This window comes from Diorhabda carinulata, chromosome 8 (genome assembly GCF_026250575.1).
Source record: "Diorhabda carinulata isolate Delta chromosome 8, icDioCari1.1, whole genome shotgun sequence".
Classification (NCBI taxonomy): domain Eukaryota; kingdom Metazoa; phylum Arthropoda; class Insecta; order Coleoptera; family Chrysomelidae; genus Diorhabda; species Diorhabda carinulata.
Window position 1 is genome coordinate 8,610,524 of NC_079467.1, and position 16,319 is coordinate 8,626,842.

At 33.2% G+C, this 16,319-nt stretch overlaps 1 protein-coding gene across 1 annotated transcript in view; it reads left to right on the plus strand.

Annotated features, from left to right (window-relative positions):
- The first annotated feature begins 6,070 nt into the window (after nt 1-6,070).
- Nucleotides 6,071-16,319, plus strand: part of LOC130897564 (calcium/calmodulin-dependent protein kinase kinase 1) — a 509,686-nt gene continuing 499,437 nt past the window's right edge. The window contains exon 1 of the mRNA XM_057806493.1: nt 6,071-6,295. The gene's annotated coding sequence lies outside the window, so the exon portion shown is untranslated. The remainder of the gene's footprint in view (nt 6,296-16,319) is intronic.

The window sequence follows — 16,319 nt, forward strand, 5'->3', positions numbered from 1 at the left end:
CTTATGAAAGTAACAAATGATGAAACTGGAGGGATTTACTTCTTAGATGCACCTGGTGGTACAGGAAAAACTTTTTTGATTTCATTAATATTAGCAACAATTCGCTCACAAAATAAAATTGCACTTGCACTCGCTTCGTCGGGAATCGCAGCAACTTTGCTTGAAGGTGGTCGAACAGCCCATTCAGCACTAAAATTGCCATTAAATATGCAAAGCAATAAAACTCCAACCTGTAACGTTTCGAAGAACTCTGCAATGGCAAAGGTTTTGCAGCAATGTAAATTGATTGTTTGGGATGAATGCACGATGGCACATAAAAAATCTTTGGAGGCTTTAGACAGAACCTTAAAAGATCTACGGAGCAATAATAACCGATTTGGTGGTGCAATGATTTTATTAGCAGGAGATTTTCGTCAAACATTGCCAGTGATTCCACGATCAACGCCAGCTGATGAACTCAATGCATGTCTAAAGTCCTCCAATTTGTGGAAACATGTCAAAGTACTTCATTTAAGCAAGAATATGCGTGTCGAGTTGCAAAATGACCAATCTGGAAACATATTCTCTAAACAACTCATTGACATTGGTAATGGCAAATTACCTATAGACATGTTGACTGGCTGCATTAACTTTCCTCAAAGTTTTTGTCAGTTAACTCAATCAAAAGATGAACTTATTCAGAAGGTGTTTCCAGATGTTTCTCAAAATTACAGAAACCATGATTGGTTGAGCGAACGAGCTATACTGGCTGCAAAAAACATAGATGTAAATGAATTAAATTTCAAAATTCAAGAACAAATTACAGGCGAATTGAGGATATATAAATCAGTTGATTCGGCTACTAATCAAGATGATGTAGTCAACTATCCACCGGAATTTTTAAACTCGCTGGATTTGCCAGGATTGCCACCTCACAATCTTCAATTAAAGGTCGGATCGGTGGTTATAATGTTGCGAAATATCAACCAACCGCGTCTTTGCAACGGTACACGGTTAGCGATAAAAAAATTACTAAACAATGTGATAGAAGCAACTATACTCAAAGGAAAGTATAAAGGAGAAGATGTTCTCATACCGCGCATCCCAATGATTCCGACTGATGTGCCATTTGAGTTTAAACGACTACAGTTTCCAGTGCGGCTTGCTTTTGCTATGACTATAAACAAGTCCCAGGGGCAATCATTAAGTGTTTGTGGTATTAATCTAGAAAATCCATGTTTCTCACATGGTCAATTGTATGTTGCCTGTTCCCGTGTTGGAAAACCATCAGATTTGTTTATCTATGCGCCAGGTAATCAAACAAAAAACATCGTATACCACAAAGCACTACAATGATAATAATAATAATTATTTATGATTCACATGATTAACAATAAAGCGATTACTTACTTTTAAATCCTTATATATGTTTTATTTAATTATTTTTTATTCACAACGCCCTATCACCAGGGTGACGGTTCTGTTCAGGAGAATTTTTTAAAATACGTAGGCACAAAAACTGCCACATTACAAATCTTTTTGACAGGACGAAGTCTGTCGGGTCAGCTAGTTTCAAATATATCGTGTGCATATAATGATTGTTTAGGGACAGGCTTCCTTATCTTATCCACAGCGAAGTTAGAGGTGGTCGAAAATGGCCTGAACTGTTTCGAGAAAAGGATGGTACGGTCGCTTACGTACGTACGTGCCTATTGTTTTTGCTCAACTTTGTGGATGCTTTGCCGTGCCTCCAGATTCAACTCTAATTTTTTTAAATGCAGTAAAATCTATTGAAACTTTAAATCCTCGAAATTAAAATCAAGATTAAAAAGGGTCAATAGTTGAAGTTTAATATCGATATATCCATATAATTTGGATAAGTGAGGTTTACAACAAGGATTCACGATACCCTAAAAATAAGTATCGTGATATTTGTTGCTTGATGGTAGAGCTTCAAATGTTCACTCAAGTCAAAATCAAAAAGCAATTATTTTATTACCTAAAATAGAACAGCCTCTATATTTTCAATGCATTGAATACCACTCTTAGTTTTCTACAATAATAGTACAATAGGCTCTTTATAACTATTTCTAGCCGTTTCGAAGCTACACTTTAGATATAATAATTATTTTTTTTGTAGATTTGCAAAATGTAACAAACAAAACCGTTATTTGTGTCTGAAGTCTGAGCCAGCCATTTTAGTCACAATATCGTATAGTTAAGTTAGATAATATCAGTTTTATTTTTGTTTATGCAAACTTTGTAGTGACATATTCTTTTTTTTAACCATAGAAAGTTGACTGCCATGAAAACATCCTTCCGACGTCAAAGGGAAACAAACAAAAATATCCTTACCATCCTCAAAAGCTTTGAAACGATTTTTGTGACATTTTAGGTGGTGTTGCTAACTCGAACTAACGAAAACGATGACAGTTTCCACTGACGAAGATAATGACTTCTTGGTTTCAGGATCTGTAGCTAAGAATCCAAATAAGCGTACCAACGAATATGTTTACGTGAATCTAGAATTCTTAGAAAGGAGAATTACCATCCGTATCATATTCAGCTGCATGAGTATTTATACAACGATGACTTCCAACCACAGAATAGGCTTTTGCTTTTGAGCTCTTGTTCAATTACCAGAGGATGGAAGACTTTTTCAACTTTATGTTATCAACAGAATACTCTATTTCACAATAATGGTGTAGTAAACAACTAGTCACTAATATGACCCTGAAAATAGGCACTTTTCCCGCATAATTTCCGGGACTGTAACCCTTGAAAAGAGCATTTTTTTTTCTATACTGTGGAACGCCAAGATCGTAGGAGCATGAATATCAGTTTGGAGGGAGACTTTATAGAATTATGTGGTAGGTACCTGTTTTTTCAATGGTCATCGAACATTGTTAAGATTCTGGAAAACAGCGTTTTGGTATCACTTGTAGCATATTCCTTTAGGAATAGGAAATTTCCAAATGATCGATAGGATAGGAGAATCAAGCAGTTGGCTACCCAGATCTGACTTTGATGGATCTTTTTCTATGAGGATAAGTGTATTGTACTATAACGACTAATTTTGATTATGCTGAAATTCTAATTAGGGACGTGTTTTAGCTTCATATATTTAAAAAAAAACCGTGACCAGCAGAGCTCCATCACTAATACACAAACAAATCTTTCCATAAAATGAATTTCTTGGAAATGATATCAATTCTCAATCTTATTTCTTTATATGGAAAATTTGCTATTCCTCAATAACTTTTCATTTCACAAGTTAACTCTCTCTCTCGAATGAAAATTCATAATTTCAATAGACCCGGTGGTCTCGAACCCTCTTGTTCAATTCCAATTGACAACAACAAAAAATTGTCACAATGACAAGAAATTTCGAAAATGGGAAGTAAAAAAAATCACCCTAGCAACGATCATACTCGTATTATCCATTAAATAGGAGGCGGTCCAGTTCAACAATTACAACGATCAAAATGATTTCGGGCGTTTTGTGCTAGAAGAACTGAAGAAGAAAACTTTGAACTTGAGAAAGACAATTCTTCAACATCACCCCTACTTGCATGCGAAGTTCGAACCCTCTAGTTACACTTTTTCTGGCCATAAAATTAGAAAATATAACAAAAATGACCATAAAATGGAGAGGGGTGGAGATGGAAAGTTTCGACCTTAGACAGGAAATCATCTCGCAACTAATTGAGACTACATGTGAAATTTCATTTTTCAGTCGCTTTTCCTCGAACGAAATATTCATTTGTTTCCAACCAAACTCTAATAACATCAATCCGCCTCCAAAAAAGCCATGTATGCTAATTTTGAACCAAATCGGACCTATAGCAATTGCTCGAGAGACGAAAATAAGAATTGTAGCTTAAACAGATATATATATATATATATATATATATATATATATATATATATATATATATATATATATATATAAACTACAGACATTCGAAAAACCATAATAATCGTGTTCAGGAGGTCTCAAAACATGGGAAAAATGATGTGCCCCCCATTTTTCTTCTAGTCATACCTACCGTAATAGTCTAATTTTTCCTTGAAAAATTCCACTAACTATCATTTGTGTTTAGGGCTGCACTTTGATTACAGAATTCTTACTTTTCTCTTTACTATCTCATAGAAGTTTGATACAATTCGTCATAGAGGATGTCCTGCATAAGAACCAACACAGAGCAGACGCGTAAAGGGGAGCCCGAAATTTAATGATAGGGCTAATCTACCTTTATACTAAGTTGGATCCCTAAGGAGTTATAAGGCCCCAAAGTGGGGTCTGAAATTTCGAAAAAATTAAATTCTTAGCAACCCTCTAACTGAAATACAATATTTAGTACACGGTTTGAGACTAGCATGGGTGTTGCTACTTAACTTTTGAGATATGCCAATACTGATATGAATATGTCAAATCTGAAATTGCCATCATAAAGTTTGACTTTTTTTATTGCGAACATCTCGAGCCGCCGTGTTTCGCTCGTTTTCCGAATTCATTCGTGCTCGCACTTCGCTACAGGATAAATTTTGTGAAAGCCGGCCAAAATCCGCTGTTGTGTCGAAAAAATCGATGTTGTATGTGAACTGACATTGCAAGATCGTCAAGTGATATACCGTGAGATAGGCATACTTGAATAGCATTAGTTCTACTCGTATATATCCAATATTGCATGAACATTTTGGTGTCAATAAGGTTTGTTCGCATTGGATACCGCATAATTTGACTCGTGTCGAATGCTGAAAAAATTCAATCGCAGTTTTTCAGAAGACGTCTATACACCAGCATTTGTATGTCAGAAAGGTTAGAAAAAATCAGGGAAACCAATCGCAGCAGACGAATCATCCTCCACCATAAATCAGTTCAAACAAAAACATTTTTGAACATTCAAAACATCTAAATGATGGGTCATCCGCCGTACAATCCTTGTTTGGCACCCAATGATTTCTTCTTTTTCCCCAAATCAAAAATAAATTGTGAGGTCAACATTTTTTTACACCTGAAGGAAGGATTGATGCAAATGTTTTGGAGGTATCTCAATCAGAATGTAAAAAATGCTTCGGCAATTAGTTGAAACGAATGCAAAATTATGTTGATTTCAATTGAGATAATTTTGAAAAACAATGAAGCCATATTCAACTAAAAATATTTGTTTTTATTTGTCTATCTCACAACTTGAGTAGCAGCCCTGGGAAGTGGAAAGCGATTGAATTATTCTTAGGGATTAATTAGAGGTGAACTTACTATAAAATTTCACATAAAGTGTTTATCTTTCAGTTGATTTAATAAAACTTCATACCATGGATGGTTTGATTCTAAAGAATTTTTCACTCTTGTAATTTTTTATAAAACTTTTTGTTTTTAAGGAAAACTGGAATAACCAAATATATGTTTTAAAAATGTTTTGAAAAAGTTGGCTATAAATTTAGATGTCAAATTTAACAATTTTCAACTCACTTCACAATTTTCATTTAGCAAACAAGTGGATATGGTATGAGTGTTAAACTTTTCCGAAAGAAACTGCAGAAGGAGCCTAGTAAAATAACTGGTCCAATCAAATAATGATACGCTTAAATTAATTTCCGCAAAAATGTAAGAACTCAAGAATGGAAAAACTAAGTTACTAAAGAACGTACAAATACAAGTAACTTACCCTGTGTACATTTTTGTTTTTCCACATTAATTTTAACGTTAATTTGTAAATTGTATAAAAAAATTACATTGGAAATAGAGGGATCAGTGTACTATGTTTACCCAAATTTCATAAGAAAATACTGAAACCTTATTTACCACTTTTATTTGGAAGTTTCCTGCAGTGGAAAATCGTCATAATTTCGTAAGGACAATCACCTCCTGGATTTTTTCGCTTGTATAAAACAATTGACATCCTTATATCCTTATAATGCAAAATGACGTAATCTTTTTAGAAATGCAATCCTAAAATTTCCAGTAAAATTCATGATAAATCATAACATGAAATATAACCACAATCTTTAAATACTTTCAATTATCACACGATTGCTACTTGATATACTTTATTACATTATATAATTGTTAGCGGTTAAATCCTTCATTGATCAAAGCGGCAACGTCGATCGAATACACGCATTTCACATGGACCATGGAACTGTATAATGTTTATTGTTTGGTCAGTTGTTTTTACACCGAGGCAGAAGTGCAGTCGGTGAAATTTCAAAAAACGCGATTCATGACGCCCCGTTTGATAGTTTAGATTGTTTTTTGTGCAATTTACAAAGACATTGAAAATATTTAGACGGATAAAGGCACTATTCTACAGTAAGTTTGAAACTTTTCATGATATTGATAACTTTCGCTTGATGATAACATGCCGGTCGTTTTAATCAACTTTTATCACAGGAAATATGATATTTATAAATGAGCCTTTATTATTAGTATAATCTTATATAATTAACAATATATTCCTGTATCTTAATAAAAAGATAATTATCCTAAAAATAATTCATTCAAATCAATTCATTCGATGTCATCTAATTAGAAATGTTTGCCTCTGAATTTAATTTATATATTAAAATGGAGGCCAAACTATCCGAATTAACCTATTTTATTAAATACTTACAAATAAAAAATGAGATAAAATGTGAGAAGTAATGACGTGATTTAATGAATGTAAACATAAGAATAGGTTTACGTTCATTACACAGAACTATATGGATTCAAACCAACAGTTCAAAATTTTTCCTCAATTTCTCTATCGATTACTATTGAAATTTGGTGGTTAACAATTTTTATCGACAAGAGTAAAGATATAACAACAAATTAAATAGGGGTATAAAATTCTTTGTTCTCTTCTTGGTTATGTGGTATTTATGAAATATAAGGATAAAGGAAAAATTGATCTGGTCACCAAAATGACTGTCTTTATATAATACTAGGTTGATACCTTTTATACGAGGTTGCTACTTAAGATTTGAGATAGACAATTAAAAACAAATATTGATAATTGGATATGGATACTGCTTCTCAAAATATTCTCCATTAAAATTAATACATTTTTGCATGCGCTGGAACCATTTTTTCTATTCCAATTGGGGTACCTCTAAAATATATGATTTGAACGCATTAATCGGGTGTAGAAAAACGTTGATCTCTCAATTTACTTTTGATCTGCGGGAATAAGACGAAATTATTGGGTGCTAAATAATGACTGAACGGCATATGACCTTTCAAATCGATGTTTCGACTGTTCGAAAACATTTTTGTTTGGACGGATGTGTGAGAGCTCGCATTGTCGTGATGGAGGATGATTCGTCTTCTGCGATTGGTTCACTTAATTTTTCCGAACACTTCGTACAAACAAATGCCGGTGTACCATTCTGAATTGATCGTTTTACGTTGCTCTAATGGAACGGTGCGATATGTCCAGTTATACCTGAAAAACAGGCAACCATTTGCTTCGAAGTGCTTCGTGCGTTAACAACTTTTTGTTAGATTTGGCTCTTCTTGAAAGACCCATACAGTCGATTGTTATTTAGTTTCGGGTTCATATACATGATTCGTCGCCTGTCACTATCTTATAGACGTCTTTTCAAGCACCGCGATTCAATTTTTTTAGCATTTATTTACACCAATCGACACGAGCTTTTTATTGAGCGATTGTCAAATTATGCGGTATCCAACGCGAAATAGTTATTTTCCTAACAAGTGTGGAAAGTGATAATTCCCCGCACGCGACTGCAGTTGTCCCGAACGACGTGGAGCGATTTAATTCCATTTTTTGACTAAGACAATTGTTTCAAATATATGTAAACAACACAAATAGCACTCCTATGACAACACGTTCTGAGTACATACACCATTAAAAATTTCAAACTTGGTTGTCAGTAGTCAGATTTGACATATTAACATCAGTGCTGCCATATTTCAAAATTTATTTAGCAACTCTCCTATATATTACTTATTAGTTCAGTCACTTTCTATAATATACGAGGTCTGCTATTAAAAAACAAAACTGCGTGCCTAGAGGGCGCCCTAGGGAGGTAGGGTAAAAAACAAATAGTTCGTTTGGTATCTAGATATCTTGTCTATGTACTATTATAGTATTTGTGCAGTAGCGGTTTGAAACGAACGTGTTTTTTCTCGTACCGAAAACAATGTGTGACGAGAAACTGGAGCAACGTATCAATCTTAAATTTCTCGTTAAATTGCAAAAAACTCTGACTGAGTGCTATACATTGTTGCAAGAGGCCTATGGGGACTCCTGACCAAAAGCTCTTGCGTCAACGGGTCTACTCATATTTCCTTGAAAGGTTACAAAATGATATGCTTTGAAAAGAACCCGATTTGAGTCGATGGGAGCGGTAAAGCAAAAAACGGCAGATTTCCTAAAGGCACTCACCAAAGAAGACTTCCAGCACTGCTTCGATCAATGGAAAAAACGTATAGGAAGTTGTGTGGCAAAGTAAGCGGAGTATATTGAAGAGAAGCATTCGAATGTAGAATGATTTTTATAATAAAACCCTTTTTCGTAACCAGTCTCGTTATTTAATAGCCAGACCTCGTATGTATAGTTCTGCGGTTATTTGTTTTATTGATTTATTCTTTTTTTTTCTTCCAATTCTTAATTTGGTTTGCTATTGAAGCGAGTCTTCTAAATCTTCTAAATATTATTGATTTCAGTTGTATTGAGATGAACAGCGTGTTTCTCGTAGAAAATATCAACATTAAGTATCTTCTTCTCATGTCGTCTTCTCATTGAAGATTGGCGACCACGTTTTTAAATGCATTTCTGTCCCTTGCAACATGAAACAATTCTCCGACGCTGAGATTTGCCCATTTTCTTATGTTACGGAGCCAGGATTTCTTCTGTCGATGCTTTTCCCTCTACTCTGTCCTGCATTATGTTCTATAGCAGTAGGTATTTGTCGTTGCGTAAGATTTGTCCTATGTAAGATGTTTTTATTATCTTAATAATTCTGTCAGTCCAGGGTATCTTCAGGATGCGTCTATAGAGTCACATCTCAAATGCCTCATGTTTTTTTATCATTTGAACTTTCAAGGTCCAGGTTTCCACTTCGTACTCCGTCAATACTGCTAACCACACATAACATTCCATAAATCCTATTCTGACGTGAAGGTTTAACTATCGGGATATATAAATTAATAGATCAGTTACCTCATGCATATCAGAATATTATCTATTAGAACTTAAGAGAGTGTCTTTCCTTCACTGTCAAAATTGAAAGTTCGATAAAGGAAAAAAGCGATTTGATTCAATTTCAACAATAATATTTGTTAAAAACATTGTATCTCTTCTGGGCATTCCTCGACTACAACATCGGTTAAAGTGTCTATTAGCTGAAACGAAGAAGGAACGAAGTTGTGTTAAAAAAAGTTTGTGAGGTAAGTAAAGGTATTAATCGTGCTGTTTGCTTAGATTTCGCAGCATCTTCAATAGTAAACCTTGATTCCCGAAATATTTTTAATACTGATAAAAGCGGCTGCGTCAAAACCCTTACTCTCATAGATGAAAAAAGTCATAGGGAGAAACATAGTAGACAGAAGTGAATAGTTTTATTTGCTTCCAATATATACATATGGATCGGATAAATTGAAGCTATTAGTTAAAAGAAAATTAGTGAAACCGTGATATTTCAAATGAATGAAATCGTTTTCTACTGTTTATCGCGCTAATAAAAAGTTTAAAGGACTACGAAGCTTTTCAACAATTGACATTTAACAGTTAACGTGGAGAAGAAATAATAAAAGCGGCATTTGCACTGTCCACACCAGTCTACTTCCTTCCGCCCACACTGCAACCTTGGATCAAGGGATTATCTATAATTTTAAGACGATCGCAAACTAATTGTTACGGTTATTTCAATATCTTTGGATAATGCATCTAAATGCTCTTGAGTTTAGCCCTCTTTTGTTTTAAAATTAGTTACCAAAATATTTTGATAAAGACTTAAAGAAAAGTCGAAACGTCAAATTTTATCTTTCAAAAATTATTAAAAAAACTAATTTTAAAACAGAAGAGACCTAAAATGAAGAACATTTAGATGCATTAATATAACAAAAGGTCAAAGATATAAGAAATTAGAGGAATATATCTTTGGACACTTAGTTAACTGCGATCCTCAAAGTCGTGATGACTATTTTACTTACTGATAAGGCACGGTTAGCTGTAATACCTCCAACTATTCTCAACTGCATAAAAATATTGGTTTTTTTTGAAGATCAAGAAAATCAGCTCAATATTACGGATGATGAAAAACCAGCAATACCACTAATGTTTCAAATCAGTTTTTCAGGCTTTGTTCAGGTCAATGAAGATGTTGATATCAGTGGTTGTCTAATCGAAATTTCCGCTATGGATACAAATGAAAAAGCAACAATGAATATGGAAATGATACATGATAGTCTTTGACAGGGGTGTCAATAGAAGAAGCAAGCGTCGACTTCGACACATTACATAGCTTCCATCTGCAATTCAACCTTAATGAATTTTTTATAGAAAATGTTATTCATGAGTCTAAGCAATGTGCTGTGAAATTTTCTGTTAGACATAATACAAAATAATCATTTCGCATTATGTATTATATTTAAATATGTACCTTTAGATTTAGTAATGAAAAAGCCATTAATAAATAATATAAAAAGGTTGTTTCTTCTCTCGAATATGTCGAACCATTTCAAGCACTAAATAATTTAAAGTTTCTTATTTCTCTCTCGAAAAGTTCGAAACTTGTGATATTTCAAACTCTTGTTAATTCGAAATATTTTCAAAGTTCCTTGAGTTTCCAATTAATGTGAGTCGACTATACTATCTATGAGCATAGTAGAATGTTACCAAGTAGGTATGCGTGTAAGGTTTAGTAGCAGTAAGGTTACTAAAATATAAATATTGATGATTGTATCATAAATGAACAATAAATAAATATAAAATATTTTACAATCAAATGATACATTCACAACGAATATGAAATGATTCTCCTTCTACGTTCAACAGTTTGAACATGAAAGGATACTAATTCCACAATATTTAAAAAATCAAAAATAAAACTAGAAACGAACTATATGTCATTTATAAAAATGAGTACAATGTTACGATGAGATAAATGTATTAGACCAGAGTAGAAGCCTTTAAAAGTGATAAAAAGTGAAAAAAACAGTAGAATGAAACCCATTGGAAAAGGACGAGAATATAATGAAAATGGAAGGAAAAATAATTTACGGGTGATCTGAGATCATGAAGAGAGTGAGTTTTTAAGGGTAAAAAACAGTTTATTTCTATTGAGAAAAGTCAAATATCAAAGCTGCAAGTTATAAAAAGTTCTACAAGTTTTGTACTTCACATAACCTCAAAATTTATATGAAAAATTGGAATAATTTTTTGGTTTTTTATTTTTATATTTTACAAAAAATATTTTCTTTTCTAAATTTGGTGAAAACTCAACTTTTTATGTCACAAACACACTGTGATTCATTTGATTTGAAATATTTATTTTTTCGCCTTATTTCGACCAAAAAGTAATACCCAAATTTCAAATGAAAAATACCGTTTTTTAAAATCGATGGGATTTCGTCTCTATCTCTACTTTTTAATGATGTAAAAAATTTTACCAACACCGTGGTAAATTTTCTGAGAAAATGCCAAAAAATTCGCAAAATTACACTATTATTACTCATATTTATCAATATAACCTGAAATCTCATGTTTTTCATGTAATTATGGTGTAAAATTTCAATAAATAACTAAAAATGGTATAAATGCTTAAAAAAATTTTGGAGGCAAGTTTTCTTTTTGTTTTTTTTTTGCCTTCTCTGAGAAAATTTACCATGGCAATGGTAATATTTTTCTACACCATCAGAAAGTAGAGATTTCAGCAAATGAAAATCTCTCCGACTATAAAAAAAAACGATATTTTGATGGGAGAGTTTACGATTGAAAATTAGGGTGCTTTTTTGATATTGCTTCACAATAAGGTTAAAAAATAGATATTTCAAATCAAATGAATTAGAGTGTATTTGGAACATAGAAATGTGAGTGCGAAAAAAAAAGATAAAAGATAAAAATGAAAAAAAAAACTGAATAATCTAAATTTTTCACAAAAAATTTGACGTTATTTGATGAAAATCTAGATAAAAAAGTTGTAAAACTTTCTATTACCCAAAACTCTGTTATTTTACTTTCCATAGGACTACTAGGACATCGTTTTTTACCCTTAAAAACTCACCTCCTCCCCTTTCCCGACCTAAGTATGACCGTAATTTTTTTTTTCAATTTTTAAGTCTTCTCCTTTTGCAATGGATTTTATCCTGCTATCAGTTTGGATCCGAAATTTATCAACCCTGATCTATATTTTTTGTAATGGAGAATATTTTGAGGAGGACCACATTGTTTTATGATAAATTTGAAATTCGATATTTTTTAGAAATAATTCCGGTTATTTTTGGTTCCCTCCTATATGCTAGGAACGTTTTGATCTCACAGTTATGAAAACTGATGGTGATACATGCGTTTATGATTTTAATGTGCTCACTATAAAAAAATATTAGTTCAATTTCAAATAAACATTATCATTTTTTGTTTGACGGAGATATTTCCTCGATTTCACCAGAAAAAAATTGTTAAGTGCGCCTCAACTTATCTCTAACAGATAAATTAACACTTTTCCCTTTACAAATTTAGCCATTCAATCTTTGATTGTACGTTTATTGAAGTTCAAACTTGAAAAAAAATATCATGGTTAAGATGACATTCATATTTTACCTTAACCGCTTCTATAAATACACATTTTTAATTATAAAAATGTCAAGATCTTTTTTTTTTCGAGCTAGTCTGTAATTATAATTATACTCGACTTCAAAGCACTCCTATATATGAACGAAACAATTATCAAGGATATTACAATAAAGACCAAATAAGTAACATCGAGAAGAAACTCGTAAAGATTTAATCATTTTTCTAAGCTGAAAGGTTGGAACATAATGAAAATCAGTGGCGTTCTAATAAAAACTTATGTGGATTTTTACTAATAATTGTGTCTCTATTACCTCAGGAAAGACGTCAATAAACTTTTTTATATCTTGAACTATCTATAGTTATTAATTACTATCCTTATATCCTTACCATAGAAGGTTTATCTGTGAAGTGGGTTTTATGTTATTCATCTCCAAAAGTGTTTCTCTTATCACTTTTTCCGTCACTTGCTAGGTATTCTCTTTTCTTCTTATCACCTTTACATTCCGTTTTCTCTGTCCTTCTCTCGACTTCTTTTTGTATGCATCAAAAATGTTATATCTTGTTATAAGTTGTGCTTTATATCCTTACGACTACCTCACGTTTCCAGATTTACAAACTTGATAAGATAAATATAATCCATGTCTATTTTATACAAAACAACATTTTTGGAGATATTAGAGAATTATCCCACCAATGAGCTCCATCGCAAGAAAAATAATTCTAGCGGAAAAACCTATTCGGAAGGAAACTTTTTTTCCTCAACTACTAAACTTTAGATTGTGCTGTAAACAATAGGCCCTTTGTACCTATTTAAACTGTTCTTAAATTTGAAAAACTTAATCTATATCTATAATATAAAAATGAATCGCAAAATGTGTTGGTAAGCGCATAACTCAACAACGCCTGGACCAATTTGGCCAAATCTTTTTTTAAAATGTTCGTTGAAGTTCAAGGATGGTTTTTACGGCGAGAAAAATTAGAATTATTGCTGGAAAAACCCTAAAAATAGCTCTTTTCTTTTTCCCATACAAATGATTTGTAACTAAAACGTAGTCAATTTGAGCACTCACTGTTGTCTAAGCAATGTAGGTGTGTTCCTAACGTCAAAAATCATATCTATCAAAACAATGTGTGTGTGTGCGTTGGAGCACAGAATACATAGTTGGAGGAGTTTAATGTCGCGTTCCGAAACTCGCGTTTCTTTTGTATTAGTTTCGGCACGCGAGATAAAATGCAGCAGTTTCCACGTCATTACATCAGTCAAACAAAAATCGCGTTAGCAACAGTGTTTTATTATTTTTTTGACTTCAAGTCATATCAAATTAAAAAAAAAAAAAGTTGTCTGTTACCTAATCTACTGAGTTTGCTTTTGTCAACTGATACACGGAACAAATTCGTATATCGTGTTTTTTGCAGAGTGTTTAGTTAGTTAGTGTTTGATTAGTTCGTGATTAGTGAAAAAATAATGTATATTTGATATGCCTCCTATAAGACGAAGCAATTTAGGTAGAAGAACCAGAAATGCTACAAACCAAGCTAATTACCGATCTAATCGTACTGCACAAGAACGTGACGACGGAAATGAACGTGAAAGAATTCGGATATCACAAACGCGTGAAGCGCGAGCGCGACATTCAACTAATAATCGCGCAAGTTTGAATCGAGCTGCTTTCAGTTACGATGTGTCAATTGACTACAGTAACTACCAATGTGTTGTTATTGGTTCTATGAACTCGGTTTGCTCACACTGTAAGGCATTAAAATAAAAAAACGAAGCCAATGGATTGTGTTGCGCAAATGGTAAAGTGAAATTGATACCATTGGATCCACCACCAGAACCATTGTACTCATTGGTTTCAGGAATAGGAACAGATTCTATACACTTTTTGACACATATCCAACAATATAACAATTGCTTTCAAATGACTTCATTTGGGGCAACAAATGTAGTTCGGGAAAATTTTATGCCAACTTTCAAGGTATGTATTTACTTGAAAATGACGCTCATTGGGATCAAACTCTCAATGATGCTGTAATATCATCACACGCTCATCAAATACGAACATTGTTTTCTATAATCATATCTACATGCTTCCCATCAAACCCAATTGATTTGTGGATCAAGTACAAAGATTATATGTGTGATGATATTTTGTATCAAATACGGAATAGAATGGGAAATCCAAATATACAAATCAGTGAAGAAATTTACAATGAAGCATTGATTTCAATTGAGGACATGTGCTTGATAATGTCAAACAAACTATTAATTCAATTGGGCCTGACCGCGCCCAATCGTCCAATGCATGACGCTTTTAACCAAGAGTTGCATCGAGAAAGACTGTATGATCTCAACGCTTTGAAAGAATTAATTCAAACAAATCTTCCACTGTTAAATGAACAACAGAAGTATGTATTTGAAACTCTTATGAAAGTAACAAATGATGAAACTGGAGGGATTTACTTCTTAGATGCACCTGGTGGTACAGGAAAAACTTTTTTGATTTCATTAATATTAGCAACAATTCGCTCACAAAATAAAATTGCACTTGCACTCGCTTCGTCGGGAATCGCAGCAACTTTGCTTGAAGGTGGTCGAACAGCCCATTCAGCACTAAAATTGCCATTAAATATGCAAAGCAATAAAACTCCAACCTGTAACGTTTCGAAGAACTCTGCAATGGCAAAGGTTTTGCAGCAATGTAAATTGATTGTTTGGGATGAATGCACGATGGCACATAAAAAATCTTTGGAGGCTTTAGACAGAACCTTAAAAGATCTACGGAGCAATAATAACCGATTTGGTGGTGCAATGATTTTATTAGCAGGAGATTTTCGTCAAACATTGCCAGTGATTCCACGATCAACGCCAGCTGATGAACTCAATGCATGTCTAAAGTCCTCCAATTTGTGGAAACATGTCAAAGTACTTCATTTAAGCAAGAATATGCGTGTCGAGTTGCAAAATGACCAATCTGGAAACATATTCTCTAAACAACTCATTGACATTGGTAATGGCAAATTACCTATAGACATGTTGACTGGCTGCATTAACTTTCCTCAAAGTTTTTGTCAGTTAACTCAATCAAAAGATGAACTTATTCAGAAGGTGTTTCCAGATGTTTCTCAAAATTACAGAAACCATGATTGGTTGAGCGAACGAGCTATACTGGCTGCAAAAAACATAGATGTAAATGAATTAAATTTCAAAATTCAAGAACAAATTACAGGCGAATTGAGGATATATAAATCAGTTGATTCGGCTACTAATCAAGATGATGTAGTCAACTATCCACCGGAATTTTTAAACTCGCTGGATTTGCCAGGATTGCCACCTCACAATCTTCAATTAAAGGTCGGATCGGTGGTTATAATGTTGCGAAATATCAACCAACCGCGTCTTTGCAACGGTACACGGTTAGCGATAAAAAAATTACTAAACAATGTGATAGAAGCAACTATACTCAAAGGAAAGTATAAAGGAGAAGATGTTCTCATACCGCGCATCCCAATGATTCCGACTGATGTGCCATTTGAGTTTAAACGACTACAGTTTCCAGTGCGGCTTGCTTTTGCTATGACTATAAACAAGTC